At 39.2% G+C, this 16,247-nt stretch overlaps 1 protein-coding gene and 1 long non-coding RNA gene across 3 annotated transcripts in view; one reads left to right on the top strand and one right to left on the bottom strand.

Annotated features, from left to right (window-relative positions):
• Positions 1-16,247, top strand: part of LOC124153524 (short-chain dehydrogenase/reductase family 16C member 6-like) — a 139,300-nt gene that overhangs the window by 106,688 nt on the left and 16,365 nt on the right. The window lies entirely within an intron of this gene.
• On the bottom strand, positions 13,369-16,088 carry LOC124153526. The gene is made up of 4 exons (XR_006863676.1): positions 15,837-16,088; positions 15,522-15,717; positions 15,326-15,407; positions 13,369-15,057 (listed from the first exon to the last, which is right to left on the bottom strand). It is a non-coding gene; the product is annotated as an uncharacterized LOC124153526 (long non-coding RNA).

Raw genomic sequence — 16,247 nt, 5'->3', positions numbered from 1 at the left:
CCCATGTCTTTGTCTGGCTACACATGCATCTGAGGAATTAGATGGTTGATAGACTCTGATTCGTCAGAAACATTGAAGAGATTGTCAGCAAGTATAAATGTTTCTTTTCTGTCGATCCGACCCTGGCCACCGTTATCATTTTTTTTCGATTATTTGGTCTAATTGGAATTTGAACAAGAAGTTGAGCAGATGCTGCTTCAATGTAATGCATATTCCAAAAGAAAGGATGGATAAAACCTGTAAATTGATTCAGAAAATAATAAACATTCTATAAAAGTATTTTTTTCTTGTTCAGACACTCTGAGCACTCGAATATCTATCTGGGAACTCAACTATCCGCTGTCCTTTTCATTTAGAACAGCCCTATGCGGTAGCCTACCTCTATTCGCTTTTGTGTCTAAAGGAAGTATACCTCAAAAATAGATACACGTCCATTTTTTTTGCGAAAGAAGCGATTTATAGCTAACATGAGCAAATCTGTTCTGAACTTATTAGCGATCAAATAAAATAACGCCTGTTTGATACGAAATTTTAAGGCCGACCACCTAATCGTCGCTTCTTCTGTTTGGCGTTCAGAACCAATCTGATCGTATGATCAAATAGGAGGACGCGTCCTCCTAAGATTGAGTTTCAAAGATTTATCTCAAATATTCGAGCGCTAACTTTTTTGCACGAAGAGAGGAGTGAAAGGATTGGTATGTTCGTCAAAAACATTAAAAATTTATCTGTAAATATAATTTACCTTTGCCGTCGATACGGCCCCGGCCACCGTAGAAAATTTCGGTTAATTGCTCTAATTGGAAGTCGAACAGGGAGGTCATGAGCCGTAACTAAGTTAGATTTCGTATTAAATACGAAAGAATGGATAAAACCGGTGACTGACTCGGGAAATAAAAAACCCTCAACAAATATCTTTCTGGTTCCGCATACGAGAGTCGGTCCTGTTTATTTTCCACCAACTTATTTCCTCCCCAAATCTATTTTATCTTCTTTCGCATTTTTATTTCCTACTGGGGAGAGGCGAGAGAGTAATTTTTTTTCTCGTTTCCATCTCGATGATATGCCATGTTTTTTTTTGCTGTCATCTCTTCGTGCAAACATCCGCTTCGTGATCTATGACATAAGCTGCAGAGAAATATCTAGGTATAGAATCTTTGAAATGTGTTCCATATTTATGGCGAGTAACCAAGTCTTCTCACGTTCAACATCACTGTTCATTTCTGGTTCAGCTTGGTGCTACTGCAAAGCTTGCTCTCGGGACATAACCGAACAGAAAGGAATGATATAGTGGGAGTGGCCCCGAAGTTGATTTACAGGAGAAAATAATGTGGAAAGACATTTTTATGCCGTTTTAATCAGTTCACTTGCTCTCAATTCTTCATTTATATTAGGAAAGGTAGTTTTTTCTCGCATTCTGGAACTCACTTACCTTCGAGTTATCACTTTCCTTTGGTCACCCTCCTATAACGAAAATGTGCTCTGAATGTCGGTACACCGATAACTTTCCTGATTAGGTCAAAAGGTATTGGAAGCCTTAAATAAAATTTAAAAATGTCAACTTTAAATGTAAATTCAAATATTCACTTGGTTAGAGAAAAAATATTTTAGTGAATCCTATCGTAAGCGTTGAGGTATGGTGGATAATGATGAAATGATTCCAGTCTCAAATCCCAAAATGGGCCCTGGGACTGCCAACAAAAATCCTCGTTTAGATACGATTGCTTTTAATTTTAAACACGTTATTTTTGTGCATTAGAAATAAGTGGGTGAGTTATATGAGGAAATGGAGGCGCTTCTCCTAATTTTAACAATTTCGAGCATTTCAGTGGATTTCGCCCCTTTCTTCACGATTACCTTCCATCCAACCTTGACGTTATTTGACGAGAGTTGACTCAAATCAGCTCAAGAAATATTCTCTATGCAGCCGATCCATGTCATCTTCTGTCACCTTGGACGTAGGAGCACGTTATTGCCAGCCACAGTCCACTGGGAAAGTTCACTGATCAAAGTCGTTCCTAGCCATCTGCAGCCACTGTGTGGCCTATGGACCTGAATTCACAGAGGGTGTTAATAGTTTCAATGCTGGGATAAAGTTTAAAGGGCACCAGATAGTTCTTTTCAAATTGCTCGATGTGTAAAACTCATCAGCCTACTTGAGTTAAATCACCATTAGTCTACACGTCGCATGTTTTACGTCAGATTTTTCCATCGTGGTTATATTTTTACCATTCATCCAATCTAACCATTTTGACACTTATTCAATCATTTAATAAATGTTTGACATATTTAATTGAAATGAAGTTCTACTATCATTTCAAGCATATAGTATTTGTTGGGAAAGAAATAAGATCATGGTTGTTCTTAGAAACAGTCGAAGCGCTAGAGACATTCCTCGTTATATCCCCAAATAGCTCCTTCAGTTGTCCGTAATGCAGCATACATGCGTGCGCAAGACCGCTTTATGTATTATTTTAAGAAATATCATTTGTCTCATGTGCATTGCTCTTACTGGTAGTTTCTTACCTTGAAAATTTTTCGGAATGCGTATATTAGAATGGTGAAAACATTTTCCTTGCGTTATAAAAAATTATTTCATTCTTCTCGTCGCCTATTTAACCAGGTGGTGCGGATTTTACCTTTAATTATGATTATGAACATTCCCATTGCCGTTACCCTACCTTTAAGTTGATTTTCCCAAATTGCAAATCGGAAAATTTTAAGAAGGTGGAACCATAAGTTTTAACAATCACTAATGATAGCATCAAACTTTTACCCTCTTTCCACTATGTCATCTAAGTCTTTCATTCCTTTGTTCTATTTTAGATTTTTATATTATTGCAGGTTATTCAAATGCTTTAAAATGTCCTATTTTAAACTGATTGCATTAGATATGCTATTACTCGAAAATGTCCAGTATCTACTTACATCAATCTCACTAGTTGTTCAAAATACGATTCTCAAAACTATGAGAATGTTTGAGAAACTATATCGTGTCGCATTTGCAGCGTTCTTAAAGCAGAAGGCTTTCTGACAATTTTTTATGGCGTACGACATTTTTAGCCGAGTTATTATTTTGTAAGAATGGGAGTCAACTTCAGAGCCCTCGGCACTTGAGAGACGGCTTTGAAAATAAGGCTTCCTTTTATGGACCGCTCCCGAACCCTTTCTGCTGCATTCACGTCGGTGTTCACTCTAATGCTCTAAATTAAATGTGGAATGGTACTTTTTTATAATTGCTTAGTGTTACGGAATAGAGAGAGAAAAAAAGACACGTTCTCCTTCCAAATAGATTCACCCGAGTTGATGTAATTGTCGTTTTTGCTCCACTCGCAATGACGTTAACCTGTTCTTTACGCTTCTCTAGTCCAACCTTGTACCTCCTGTCGTACCTTGTTTTCGAGTCTATCACAACAGCTCTCTAACGCGTTTTTTAGCCAAGAACCGTCCTCACCTGACGCTCTGCAGCCTCTCCGTTACAGGTATTGCTCGCTGACGTCACAAGACCCCGTTTTTTCAAGTATGGATCGCTTTCACGCTTGCAGATTAAAAAAATAGGGAACGAAAAACTATTTTCGTTCGTCATTCCTCTTCCGAAATCTCACTGCTGCAAACTCTCTTAATGTTTTTTTTTCCTTTTCCTTTTCAAAGCATTCCTCTCGTTTCCTCTTTATAATTTTCTGCATCTGCGAACAAAGACTTTCTGAGCGCTCTGCATATCTCCTCCCGAATAAAAAATTCCTTTCAGTCTTGTCTACTTGCCTAGGTACTTCTCGCCCCCGAGGCGTTTCCCGCTGACGTATACTGGGGCGGAACTTCACCCAGGGGGTAGCATGGATGGAGTACCGAGTCGTCTGCGACGCAGTGAAAACTGTGTCGTGATATGGCATTTCCACGCGTTACGGGGTATCGGCCACTCATCTTGGCCAACATAACCGTCTTCAGTGAAAGCTCCTCGCGCTTATAAACACTCTTGTGTAGTTCTCGCTCCACGTGAAATGATTTCCCATGAGGACCAGCGGAGGAAACGCGGGGGGAAATAACTCAAGAGATATTCTCCGCAAAATATAATTCACCTCGCTCTGGACTCAAACCAGGTCCCGCAAATTTTTAGAGAGTGATTTTTCTAGTCTTTCTTTCCCGTTCATTTTCGTTTTGCGAGTTCATATCCTGTCGAGGCAAGTTATTGTTCTGTGACATTTTGTCATGCTTAATTTTCCGTGTCCAATCATGCTGTCCCTGGATAGTAAATATTAGCTTCGTGTTACCGTCCGTTGTTTTCATGTAACAGTTTGCTATGCTTAAATAAGGAGGTTTTTAACCTTGATTTTTCAAAAGGCAGTCATTGTTCCTAGCAAAAAGTGGGTCTCAATGGTCGCATGAGAACATAGTGGAGCGTGTAATACTAAATAAAAGTGTAATGACGCGTAAGTTTACTAATATCATGCCTTTTTCCACTACCATAAACTTTCTCGGAAGTGTTGTTAAAATTACCCATTAAAATTTTCGTCATCATGACAGTTGTGCAGTTCAGAATTTCGTAGTTTTCGTAGAAATAGCATTGAAATTTTGAAAAAAACTACTCTTCGATTGCATATGAGTATCCTTCAAGTGCCTAACCAACTCAATGGTAAAGCATGCAATCATTATTTTCTTTTTTCGCGAGAGCCCTCGGCACTAATGACAATCACATAAATTTTTGGCACTGCCTCCCGTGAAATTTTATGTCTGGCTCGACTACCTTCGCAAACTGCCCCTCCCCCCTCCAGACCACCCTTCAAACTGTACCCTCCACTCTCCTCTTCAATTAGTTTCAACAGTGAAACAACTCACGTCGCGTCGCGTCGTCTGGGTCACAAAGAGTTGCGGTCGGAGAAAGGGAACGAGAGAGGTGTTTGTATTGTCCTCTGCGTGGCGTGAATGACTCGTCGACGGTCACTCGAGAGCGCGTGGTGGTTGTCGCGATTATTCTCAGATTTTTGCCCACACGACGGAATATTTCTCAACTTTTTCTGCAATCCAATCCTAAATTAAAGCCAGTCCTTTTGGTTTTGCAAGGATATTAAAAGTTATTCCTTAATTTTTTAAAATACAACCTTTTCTGACGTGTGCCAAATTTATCAAAATTGCACATATATAAATGTCCAAAATTGGAGATCAAAAATGATACGCATATAATAGGACAGTCTATATACTATCATTTGTTCATCCTCATATCTTTCATTGTAAAATGATATGGTCGGTATACTGCTAACCTTCATTTTTCCCCTTCTCAAGCTAGTTCTTTCAATTTTCTGATTTTATTTCTTTTATATCCCTCTTTCTGCCCCTAGCACGTATCTCTTGACCATCCCAAGATTGACTAATTTCATCATCCGCATTTGATAACATACCGGGTGAGTCTTCGGACACCACAACCTTGGAACTGAATGGTACTAATATAAAATAATACCATGATTGAGTTATTGGACTTCGATCGCTTCCGGACGATGCGTAAGATTGCATACGCATTCCGTTTCTCTTCCAGAAGAGGAGACATCTGTTATATCACACACGCTTGACCTGTCTCTTTTACGTAACTTATAACTCTTATATGATTTCAATAAGTTACCTATCTACCAACATGAAAGTTTCAGGGCGTAAAGTCAAAGTATGCCAGTTTCTCATATTAAAAATTACAAACTCAGCATTTTCTTATATGTAAAATTGTTACATTTGAGTGTCAAATAAATGTATTCAAAGGCTTACTCTATCTACCTAGTAAATTTCAAGTTGAAGACGTAAAGAGCTTTAAATGAGCTATTTTTCACACAAAAAAGACAAATTACGACTGGTAGAGAGGATGTGAACTGTCTACGGCATATCTACCGACGTCCTCGTTGCACTGATCGAGGCCAAATTTCCATGAAGAGGTCGTTCACTTTCTATGCAACTGCATTTCCAGTTCTCTCGCTGGTGGCGTAATGTCATCCTCATCAAGATGATTCGGAATCGCTTCCTCATCTCTTACGTCGAGTCCAGTACAAAAAAATGGGAGCTATGGCCAAAAGTATTGACAGCCTAGATGTGAGAACGCTCGGATGGAAATCAGCATAGTCTATCTCATTGAGTTCATAGTTAGACTGGGTGAATGGGGGAGAGAGAAAAAGCTTTCTGCTGCCCTTTTGAGAAGGTTATGCTTCCTTGTCTGTGTTCTGTTGGCATTATCCGCAGCAATTTCACGGCTAGCGTATGGATAAGTAGGCTGTGTTTACTGTTGCGTAGAGTGTGGTGTTCCTGCAAATGTTCCGAAAAACTAGATATTCTTCCTTATTACTTGACGTGGGAGTCGTCTGAATCGTCTATTTATATACAGGCGCAGAGATGTAAAAGTAAAATGAAATAAACTTTATGGAGACAATTAGTATAACCTTTTACACACAGTACGAGGAGTTAATAAAATGCTTTGTTAAACGTTCTTCATTTAATACTTGGTCTCACATATCACATGCATTTGTAACAAGCCTTTCCAATATTAAATAATAATCAAGGAAATTTACCACGGAACAAATTGATTTTCCACCGAAAACCTTGCCAGATTATTGAGAATATTATTAGTTTGAATTATTTTTTTTTCTTTTAAATTCAGGTAGGTACTTTGAGACTTACGTTAAGAAAACAGGAATAATCAAACCATATCACTACAATTTATTTTTTCCAAAAAAAATTAGCTCGCTGTAATAATACAATCCCTTTGAGAATCCGTTTGAGAAGGGGCATTATATATCTTCATTTTCTCTCGGAAAATGAGATAAATTAAGATGTGAGCCTCTCTTTTGCAAAGCAAGCTTTCTCCTCTGTGTTTCCTTTACTCCGTGTAGAACCCTCTGTGATAACCACTCCATCTTTGCGATGAATAATGGATATAGCGACAGAGGTAATGGTGCCATGTCATCGCCTGTTTAGTGAAGTGAATAAACGCTGGGATCATGACCGCTGAGTGCTGCTTTGCGCTTGTCCATTACTCTCCCTTTTTTTAACTTCTGTATGAATTCTTTTGGAAGAAATATTAATTAAATTTATCTTTAAACGCTTCTCCTTAGCTACCCATCTTGCGCCCGTATATCCATCATTTCCATGTCGAGTGATTATCCTGCACAATTGTATTGCAAGCATTATTTTAGTTTTTTTTCATAAGGTTCTCGTTATTAGCAATAATTGGGAACTAGGATATAATTAAAAAAGATATGAGATTTTATGTTATCTAAATTTTTTAGGTGATCTGTATCAATCAAAAAGTTATTATTTCCGATCGAAGGCGATAACTTTTTGCAACAAATCTTTATCACCGATAACAAAATGTAGTGAGCCTAATCCACATTCTATACCTTTCAATTCCATATTTGATACTAAATCAGCTTTAGTATGCTTATTTTTTTCACCTGCCCGTCCTATAGCCATTACGTATAACTCTGAGCCAGGAACCAATATTTTTTGCTGTTCAAAAGTACATAAAGATCTTGGCTTTCATTCAGGTGAAAGAAATTAAACAATAAATTTTCAATTAAATTGATCTATTAAGATTTGAAGGAAGTGAAACGAGTGGTATTTCAAAAATGCATTTGTATTAAATAATCACGTGCCTATGACATTGGCAGCAGGTAAAAAAGGGCCTTAGATATCTTGAAAGTAAATATTTTATAGCATGCTGCAATACAGGGGATGACGGAGCCATTGATACCATTTAAGTCAATCATTCAGACAATACATGTTCAGGAGGAAAGTAGGACTTTGACTGTTTCATCAAAGTATCAAATCTTTTATTATCTAAAATACTCGGCACGCGTGCGTTATTATCACGGCAAATCAAGCAATGGCGGAACAATATGTCAATCAAACATGCAGATTCTTACGTCATGGTGTTATATTAATAATCTTTTGGTACTAGTTGTGGTATTTTTGCATTTCGGGATTTATTCCTCCAAAATAATTAAATTTGTTTTCGTTTAAAAATTACTGGGAATGGTGGGGAAAGAAGTGCATTTATGTCAACAAGATTTATAATTCGAGGATGTAAAGAAGGGGTGGAGGATAAAACATGGGAGCCGTAATGTGTGCCTGCGAGCAAGAGAAAATAAATTAGACGCTAATTTGGGCGTTTATTTTGCGGGAAGTACAGGTAAAAATCTCCGGGAGCTGGTGGACGCGCGACATTGAAACAAATTGGCCTCCCCGAGGCGATAATTCAACTCAAATGGGGCCCGCCGCCGCTTGAGTCTGTGTGGCCCTTGGGGAAGTGTGTTTCGGGAGAATCAAGGTTGGCCCAAGTAAGTACGAATACTTGCTCGCGCAAACGAAACTTTCACTTTCCTCCCTCTCCTCACCCTCCGGGGATGGAAGGAGCGCACTCTAAATACGTTCCGGGCAAGGAGAACCTGTTGTCTCAGCTGCGGCGTCTTGGTGCAACGCCCCCTTCTGCCCCTGGACTGGAACCGCATCAAGGTTAAGGTGGGCCCCGTCCAAGCATTTCCATGATTCATTTCGGAAGAAGTTGGGGTATAGAGGGGGGGGATTTTCAAATTACCAAAATACCAGCTTATGTCTCAGTCAAGATCCTCACATACTTGTCATCGGTCTAAGGAGAGGTACCATGTTATTACATAAAAAGTTACAAATTTACCCGCCGCACAGTAGAGAATATGGCCCCAAAACCTGGCTAAAAGTAGAGGAAGGTCGGGAAAAGTGGGGAAATAAATAAGCACGAGCCCACACCTTCGGTTCAAGCTGTATCATTTAATATTGAGCTTTCGCTTGATTTTTGATATTCGATCGGTAGTTGCAAAGTTTCTTTAATCGCCAATTTCGTGATTGGGACATTGTTATTCCTTCTATTTTTATAAATTTTAATTTTAATTGATAAAAACTATTGTTAATTTTCATCTGTTTTTTAATACTTCATTTATATACTTCATAGCATATTTGCCAGACAACTCGGCAGAAGCTCTTCGATTTTCGTGCAGCTGCCAAGGAGGCTCTTTTCGGCGTTTTTTTTTTTTATTTTTTAGATCAATGAATTTCGATACCTTTTAGCATTAGTTTCCGTCATTGTCCAATGATGATGGACTGTGGTATCGAAAGTTAGTAGTTTTCCGTAAATTGTAAGGTGAATCTCCTCTTTCTACTATCGATAAAAGCGAACTTAGTTTGCGAATCATAACTACAGTTTGTCTTATCAATATTCGCCTCGTAGAAAGAGACATAGACTCCCAGCATTTTATAGGTTGATTCAATGTTAATTAATATAGCTCGCCTTAAGCGGCGCGTGAGGAGGTATCCCTAAATGTAGCCCTATGGCCAGCTTTTGTGCCAAAGCATTGAAGAAAGACGTATAGAGGAAAACGTAATAAGCACATGATGATAATATAAGATATCACAAGGGCACATGTTTTCATCAATTTCAATATCACTATTACTTATTTTATAGGAAATCAGATAATTTCATTTCATTCATTCTATCAATTGAATTTAAATCTATTTGAATTTCTTCTGATTAAGACACTACTCCCATCATTTTATGAGATAGATAGCCTCATCGATCAGAGAAGTGGTTTATTATTTTATGATGCTCGCTTGGAATGAGAAAGATATTCGTTCCCAGTTTCATTTAGTGGTGGGTGATTAGTTTCTCGGTGGGGTTGGTGAGGGAAGTGTCCCAGGAAAAAAAATTAGTGCGTGATGATAAAGATAGCGCGTTTTTGTATATTCAGAAACCAGCTTCCGAGCATTCAAACCAAACAAATTAAGTAAATGCGCGATGATTTGCTTGTAATAGCTCCTAATATATTTCCAGCCAATAGCCCCTCTGAATCAAATACGACCCCATCATTTTATATCCTTGGTAGTCTATTCGATTTTGATAGCGGGTGATCATGTTGTAGTGCTCCCATGGAGTGAAGAGACAGGGAGGAGTGTGCCGTTATAGTGCTCGCAGAGTTTCTGTGCACTAGAGAGTTTCCCCGAGCCCATTTGCCCATGGTAGAGGAACCCCGATTGGCTGCCGGCGTCCAATCCCGTTAACCGGTTCTTGACTCAATGCGCGCCGGGTACGAACCTTCGAAAGAGGCGACCTGAAAGAATCGCCGAAAGCGAACGTAATGCCTCGCCGACGCGCCGGTCTTCAACATAGAAATTCTGTTTATGATACACTACAATAGATATCGGGTCTAAACTTAAAGTGATTCCACTATTCATCGTTGGGGGTTGAGAATATTATTCTCATCGGCTATCTCCATGACTACGCAAAAATAAAGCAGAACATAAAATTCTTCACCAACCAATTAAAAAAATCGATTGTAATCAGGTATGGGGTAATTGTCTCTGCGGTTATAAATGAGAACTTTCTCATTTCCAAACCCTATGAATCTCTAAAACGGATGTAGAAATTCAAAATACCAAAATGAACTTATTCCAATGAATTCCAAAATTATACGGAATATTTTCATTTCTTTACATTTTCCTTTCATTATTCGTTTTTACCTGAAGTCCATTGGTTATAAAATTTCAACACTGATTTGAACCTATGAATTCCACCACTTGATCGTCTGATGTTTGGGTTTTGGGGGAAAACCCTTGAAACGGAAAATTCTACCGTGGTGATTTTTCGCAGCCATGGTACCACCAACCAAAAGGAGCGACCTTGTTCGATGGTCGCATGAAGCTCCAGCACTTCAAATTCTGGGAAAAACTCATTAGCAGGTATTTCCAAGTGCCGTTGGCATGAACCCTTGAGATATTCACGTACGACCGTGAAAGAAAGGATACGGGGCGCTCCGCGGGGGCGCTTCAAAATGAAGATAATCCGCGCTGACCCTAGTTTTCAGAAATCTGTCCGCTTCGGTGGTCATTTCTTTATTCAATAGATTTACGGGATTCTAAGAAATTTTTAATGAGCTTACTGGGCCTTCGAACGTCGAACTGTGGCTAAACCACTGCAGGTGTCAGTCCATCGAAACCCTCCGAGCAAATCTCAACTTCAGTGGTCTGTGTAATTCTCTTGTGTTACTATGCCTAAGGAATTTTCCGCAGAGCTAAGGGAACGCGTTATGTGCGTTTACAAATTCTTTTGCAAGGAAATTGTGGCAACTCGTCCTGATACTCTCGGTGATAATTCCGTCGTGGATCGGGCAAGACTGTGTTTGGATGAAGTGTCGGGTAGCGAGCATTATGAATCCCTTGGAATTCATTTATATCCACTCGCAACATCTCCAACGGCATCAACTCATAGTGAAAATGACCAGAACGTCCCCAACCGTGGAAAGGTGCATCGGAGTAAATTCGCTGCTTTCAACGTTGGATGTTCTCGCAATGAGAACGGCGAAGCTGTGAAAAAGACAGCCACGGCATGTAGCGTGTCCACCCGCTACGTTTATTCGCTGCTCAATAACATCGGGAAAGAAACAGAGAGGAAGAAGAGAGGGCCATATCCGAATCGGAGTAAAATTGACGGATTCGATGAGGATTTAGTGCGTCGAATATTTCTCGATATGTACCATAAAGGTATATATCCAACAGTGGAAAGGGTGAGAATTGCTTTCCAAGAAGCTGCAGGATATCGTGGTTCATATTCTTCTTTTAGAAAAATATTCAACAACCTGGGGTTTAGATATGTGCTTGGAAATGATGGCAGAAAAATATTGATGGAGCGCAGTGACATCAGGGAGTGCAGGAAGAAATTTCTGAAAATCATGCACTCTCACCGAGAGAACTCACTTTACGAACAGGTTGTGTACTTGGACGAAACTTGGGTCAACCAAAATTACTGCCAGCGTCATATTTGGGTGAACTCCCAGGGAGAAGGAGGTATGCGTGTGCCTACAGGGAAGGGTGGGCGATTAATCGTAACACATGCAGGATCTAGTGAGGTGGGCTTTATCGAAGGTATGGGATTAGTTTTTAGATCAGGTAGTAGAGATCCGCTTTCCGACTACCACAAAGACATGAATGCGGATTGTTTTACTTGGTGGTTTGAAGAACTGTTGAGGAGGTTGGACCGACCGTCAATTATAGTGATGGATAATGCGAGTTATCATTCCAAAATCTCCAATAAAATTCCCAACACAACGTACCGGAAAACACAAATTCAATCCTGGCTGCGACAGCAAAACGTACTGTTCAGTGATAGTAACACAGTGAAGGAACTACTCGATAAGGTAAAAGACTACGTGGTGAAAAATAAAATCACGTCATCCTATCAGTTGGACGATTTAGCCCTTTCAATGGGCCATTTAGTGGTGCGCCTTCCTCCCTACCACTGTAAATACAATCCGATAGAGTTAATTTGGGCGCAAGTGAAGAGGTTTGTCGCACAGAGGAACACTACTTTCAGAATGATTGATGTTGAACGATTAACACACGAGGCATTAGCATCGATAAGTAAGGAAGATTGGATAAAGTGTGTTAGGCATGCGGAAAATATTCAGGAAGAAGACTACATAAAGGAATGTGTTCGTGATGAAGTGCCCCAGGTTGTTATTCCACTTGGCGAGGAATCAAGTGATAACACAAGTGATGAATTCTAAAAACCAGTTCTATGAGTATCAAAAAGTATCTGCGAGAACCTGCCTTCCCGGAACAAGAATGATGCCTAGATGTAGACTTCAGCCTCCAAAACCATAGCGGTATGTAGTGGGATTTTTGCCATAATTATTTTAAGTTAGAATATAATTTTTCTGCTGTCCATGTATCGTTTAGCAATCTTTGCCGTTAAAATTGACTCTTGTGAGGTTAATTTGATTCCTTTTCCGGTGGCTAAATTCACCTTTTATCAGGATTTTTGTAATTGGTTGGTGAAGAATTTTATGTTCTGCTTTATTTTTTGCGTAGTCATGGAGATAGCCGATGAGAATAATATTCTCAACCCCCAACGATGAATAGTGGAATCACTTTAAGTTTAGACCCGATATCTATTGTAGTGTATCATAAACAGAATTTCTATGTTAAAGACCGGCGCGTCGGCGAGGCATTACGTTCGCTTTCGGCGATTCTTTCAGGTCGCCTCTTTCGAAGGTTCGTACCCGGCGCGCATTGAGTCAAGAACCGGTTAACGGGATTGGACGCCGGCAGCCAATCGGGGTTCCTCTACCATGGGCAAATGGGCTCGGGGAAACTCTCTAGTGCACAGAAACTCTGCGAGCACTATAGTAGTAGGTGGAAGGCATACATGGGACACTCAATACTAAAAAACGGGACCAGCGTTTGTAGCGCCACTGTGGGCGGAAGGGAACTATCAGCAGTAGAGCGATTTAGCCCCGCCCCCTTTCGTAGTGCAAGATGCCTACTTTATAGGATACCTCAATTGCCGCGTATTTCGAAAGGGAAAATGAGAACACAAAATAACATGTACTTGTTTTATTGCTCAAAAATCACATATCATGTAGTTACAAGCAGGATATCAGAAATAAACCACAAAACATGAAAGCAAACATCCAAATCATGTCGTAACACATGCAAAGTTAAAATGCGGTACAATGAAATCGAGTTAAATTTTAAGAATAACAGTAGTTCATTATACATCCCATAAAGCACAATACTAAGTTTTATCCTAGCGCATCATGAATTTAAGCGCTAATATGAATAAGACTTCTACACCAAATACAAGTAACAGTTAGTAACATTCTTTAGGTAAGTTACATATTACAATACCACCCATAAAATATCACGTATTAAAGTCAGTTATAATTATGGAAGGCCATAAAAGCATATGGATGTTTAAATACAAGGAGGTTTCAGTGTTGGAAAGTCACATCATAACACTCATTACCATTCATAAAAAATACTTTTGAATTAGGCTTATCATGAAAGCCATCAAAGCGTGGATATTTAAATACAAGAAGATTTCAGTTTTGCAAAGTGGTATCTTGATAACACTTTAAACTTACAAGGTAAGTAGCATTCGAAGGAAGGCTTATAACAATAGCATCACAAAGTGGTTGTGAAAACACAACATGCAGGCTTCAGTGTTATCAGCACCAATACTAACTCCTAACATTATAAATCACCAAGTGAACCAGGGATGGCCAACCTATATGACAAATGTAACTGTTGTAAGCCATTTAATTACAAAAATTTAATTATAAATACTGGCAAAATCCGTCAGTACTCGTCAATTACCACGAGTAAATGGTGAATTATATTGGTTATCGATCATTTTCACCAGTAATAGGTGTATGTTTAAAGATAACTGATTATCTGTACAAGTTTTTTTAAAATTAGTTAATTCTTCTGTATTGATCAGTTTTTAGGTTCAATTTAGTACCACCACTAAAAATAGATTTATTAATGATATTAGATTGGCCACCCATGTTCAAAATTTATAATCCTAAGGAATGTGTCGATGCCTAAAGTTATTGATTCTCGATACCGATACCAAGTATAGGAATCAATGGTATTGAGAATCGACACATCCCTAATCGTAATCCTATGAAACAATTACTTGGGGTAGGACTTGTGAACTACATCTATGACCCACTTGTTTTACATTAGAAATTTAAATTAAATGAAACACAGATATACTCATGATACAAATGATAATAGAAAACCACCATTTTATGAAAAATGAAATATATTGAAAACAAATAACCTTTCAATGAAATTGAAATCAAAGTGGAAGCAGAAGCACGACTTGGAAGCCAGTCGAGCATCATATCGAAACCCATAGCTTCGAATGCTCCCACACTTATTTTCAAGTGGATCTGGATTTAAATTCCTTGGGGTAAGGTTCTTAAATCCAATGCTGTGTAAAGTTTGCCAAAGGGCCTTAATATTACTTCCTAGTCCTACCCCAATTAATTAAAGAGGGAGTCCTACTCTCCTTCTGCCCATGAATGAACACTATTGACTGCAGGAGTTTCTGAGCCTCACCCCAAAATTGCACATGCTGAGATGAAGGAGACACTGCACACCGTAATGGCTTCCCAGCAGGTGGCTTCAGGGAATCACCATTTATGCTATCAAAAAGCCTGTCGAAGAAGTATAGGAGCTCAGCTGTCTCCCCGGCTTCGACTCCCAGATCTCCATTTGCAGCTGGAAAAATAGCATGGAAATTGCCATAAAAATAAGGGACATTGTTGTCTATCAAATAGATATGAGGAGAAAAGGTCTTATTTAGAGGCAGAGTTCAATTGCTACTTCATCATTACAATCCTGAATGCATGTGTGTGATAAAAATTTAATTTTATGGATTTTAAGAACATTTTGTAATTTAGCAGGCTTCCCCACTTTTTAACACAAACTAAAAACAAAACAGACTCAATAATAAACATATGTATTCAAATATCTGAAAAATACTCACGCAAGAGAGAAGGTATATATCCCACTGGAGGTGGAAGGGACTTCTTTCATTATAACCTCTCTAGCGGCATCCAATGAGGAATCTAAGAGAAAAGGCAAATGGAAATTTAGCAGGCCTCCCCACTTTTTAAAACAGACTAAAAACCAAACAGACTAAATAATTAACTGATGTATTCAAATCACTGAATAATACTCACGCCAATGCCCGAGTAATATTAAAGGTTTCTTCTTGTGAGAGCTGGGGAGTAGTTTCACTAAATCAAGCCCGATATTAAAAATTGCATTCTTCACTTGATCTTGACGACATTTTTGAAAACTGTCTGCCTTTTCGTCAATCCCATATACTCCCGGCAGCCATGTAACTGCTCCAAATCGGATGGCGAATGTGATAGTCTGAAACGGTATAATGAATAATAAAGATTTCAATGACAATATTTTAGGTTCACGCTTAGTGAAAAGTACGGCCGAATTTCAACGAACCTAACATTGAAACAATACACTGGATCACTTACCTTGTTCACAAATATCTGGCCTCCTGAGATGCTCTCCCTGCTTGAATCCGCCGGCGACCGTTAACAACCGTTAACGCCGGTTCCACCACCCTCCTTCTCGGCCTCCCAAATTTGAACTGCCTGTTTGTATTACTGCGCATGCGCGAAATTTCCTTCCAAATTCCAAGAGAGCTCATGTAGTACCCTTCCATACGTGCCTACTGCCCTGGCGCTAGCGTCGCGGGGGCAACTTCGGGAAGGGGAGTGCGCCCTGTATGGTGGAAGGCTTCTTGGTGAAGAGGTGAGGAAATCGTCCCAGGAAGCATTTTAAGAACTTGCACGATGATAATGCTATTAGGTATTGAAAGTCCGCCCATTTTTGTCAATATCAGTACCAAATTCCACACAATCAAACCGAAAACAGTTATATAT

The sequence above is a fragment of the Ischnura elegans genome, chromosome 2 (genome assembly GCF_921293095.1).
Source record: "Ischnura elegans chromosome 2, ioIscEleg1.1, whole genome shotgun sequence".
Taxonomy (NCBI): domain Eukaryota; kingdom Metazoa; phylum Arthropoda; class Insecta; order Odonata; family Coenagrionidae; genus Ischnura; species Ischnura elegans.
The sequence above is the reverse complement of the archived record's forward strand: the minus strand, read 5'-3'. Positions and strand labels throughout refer to the sequence as shown.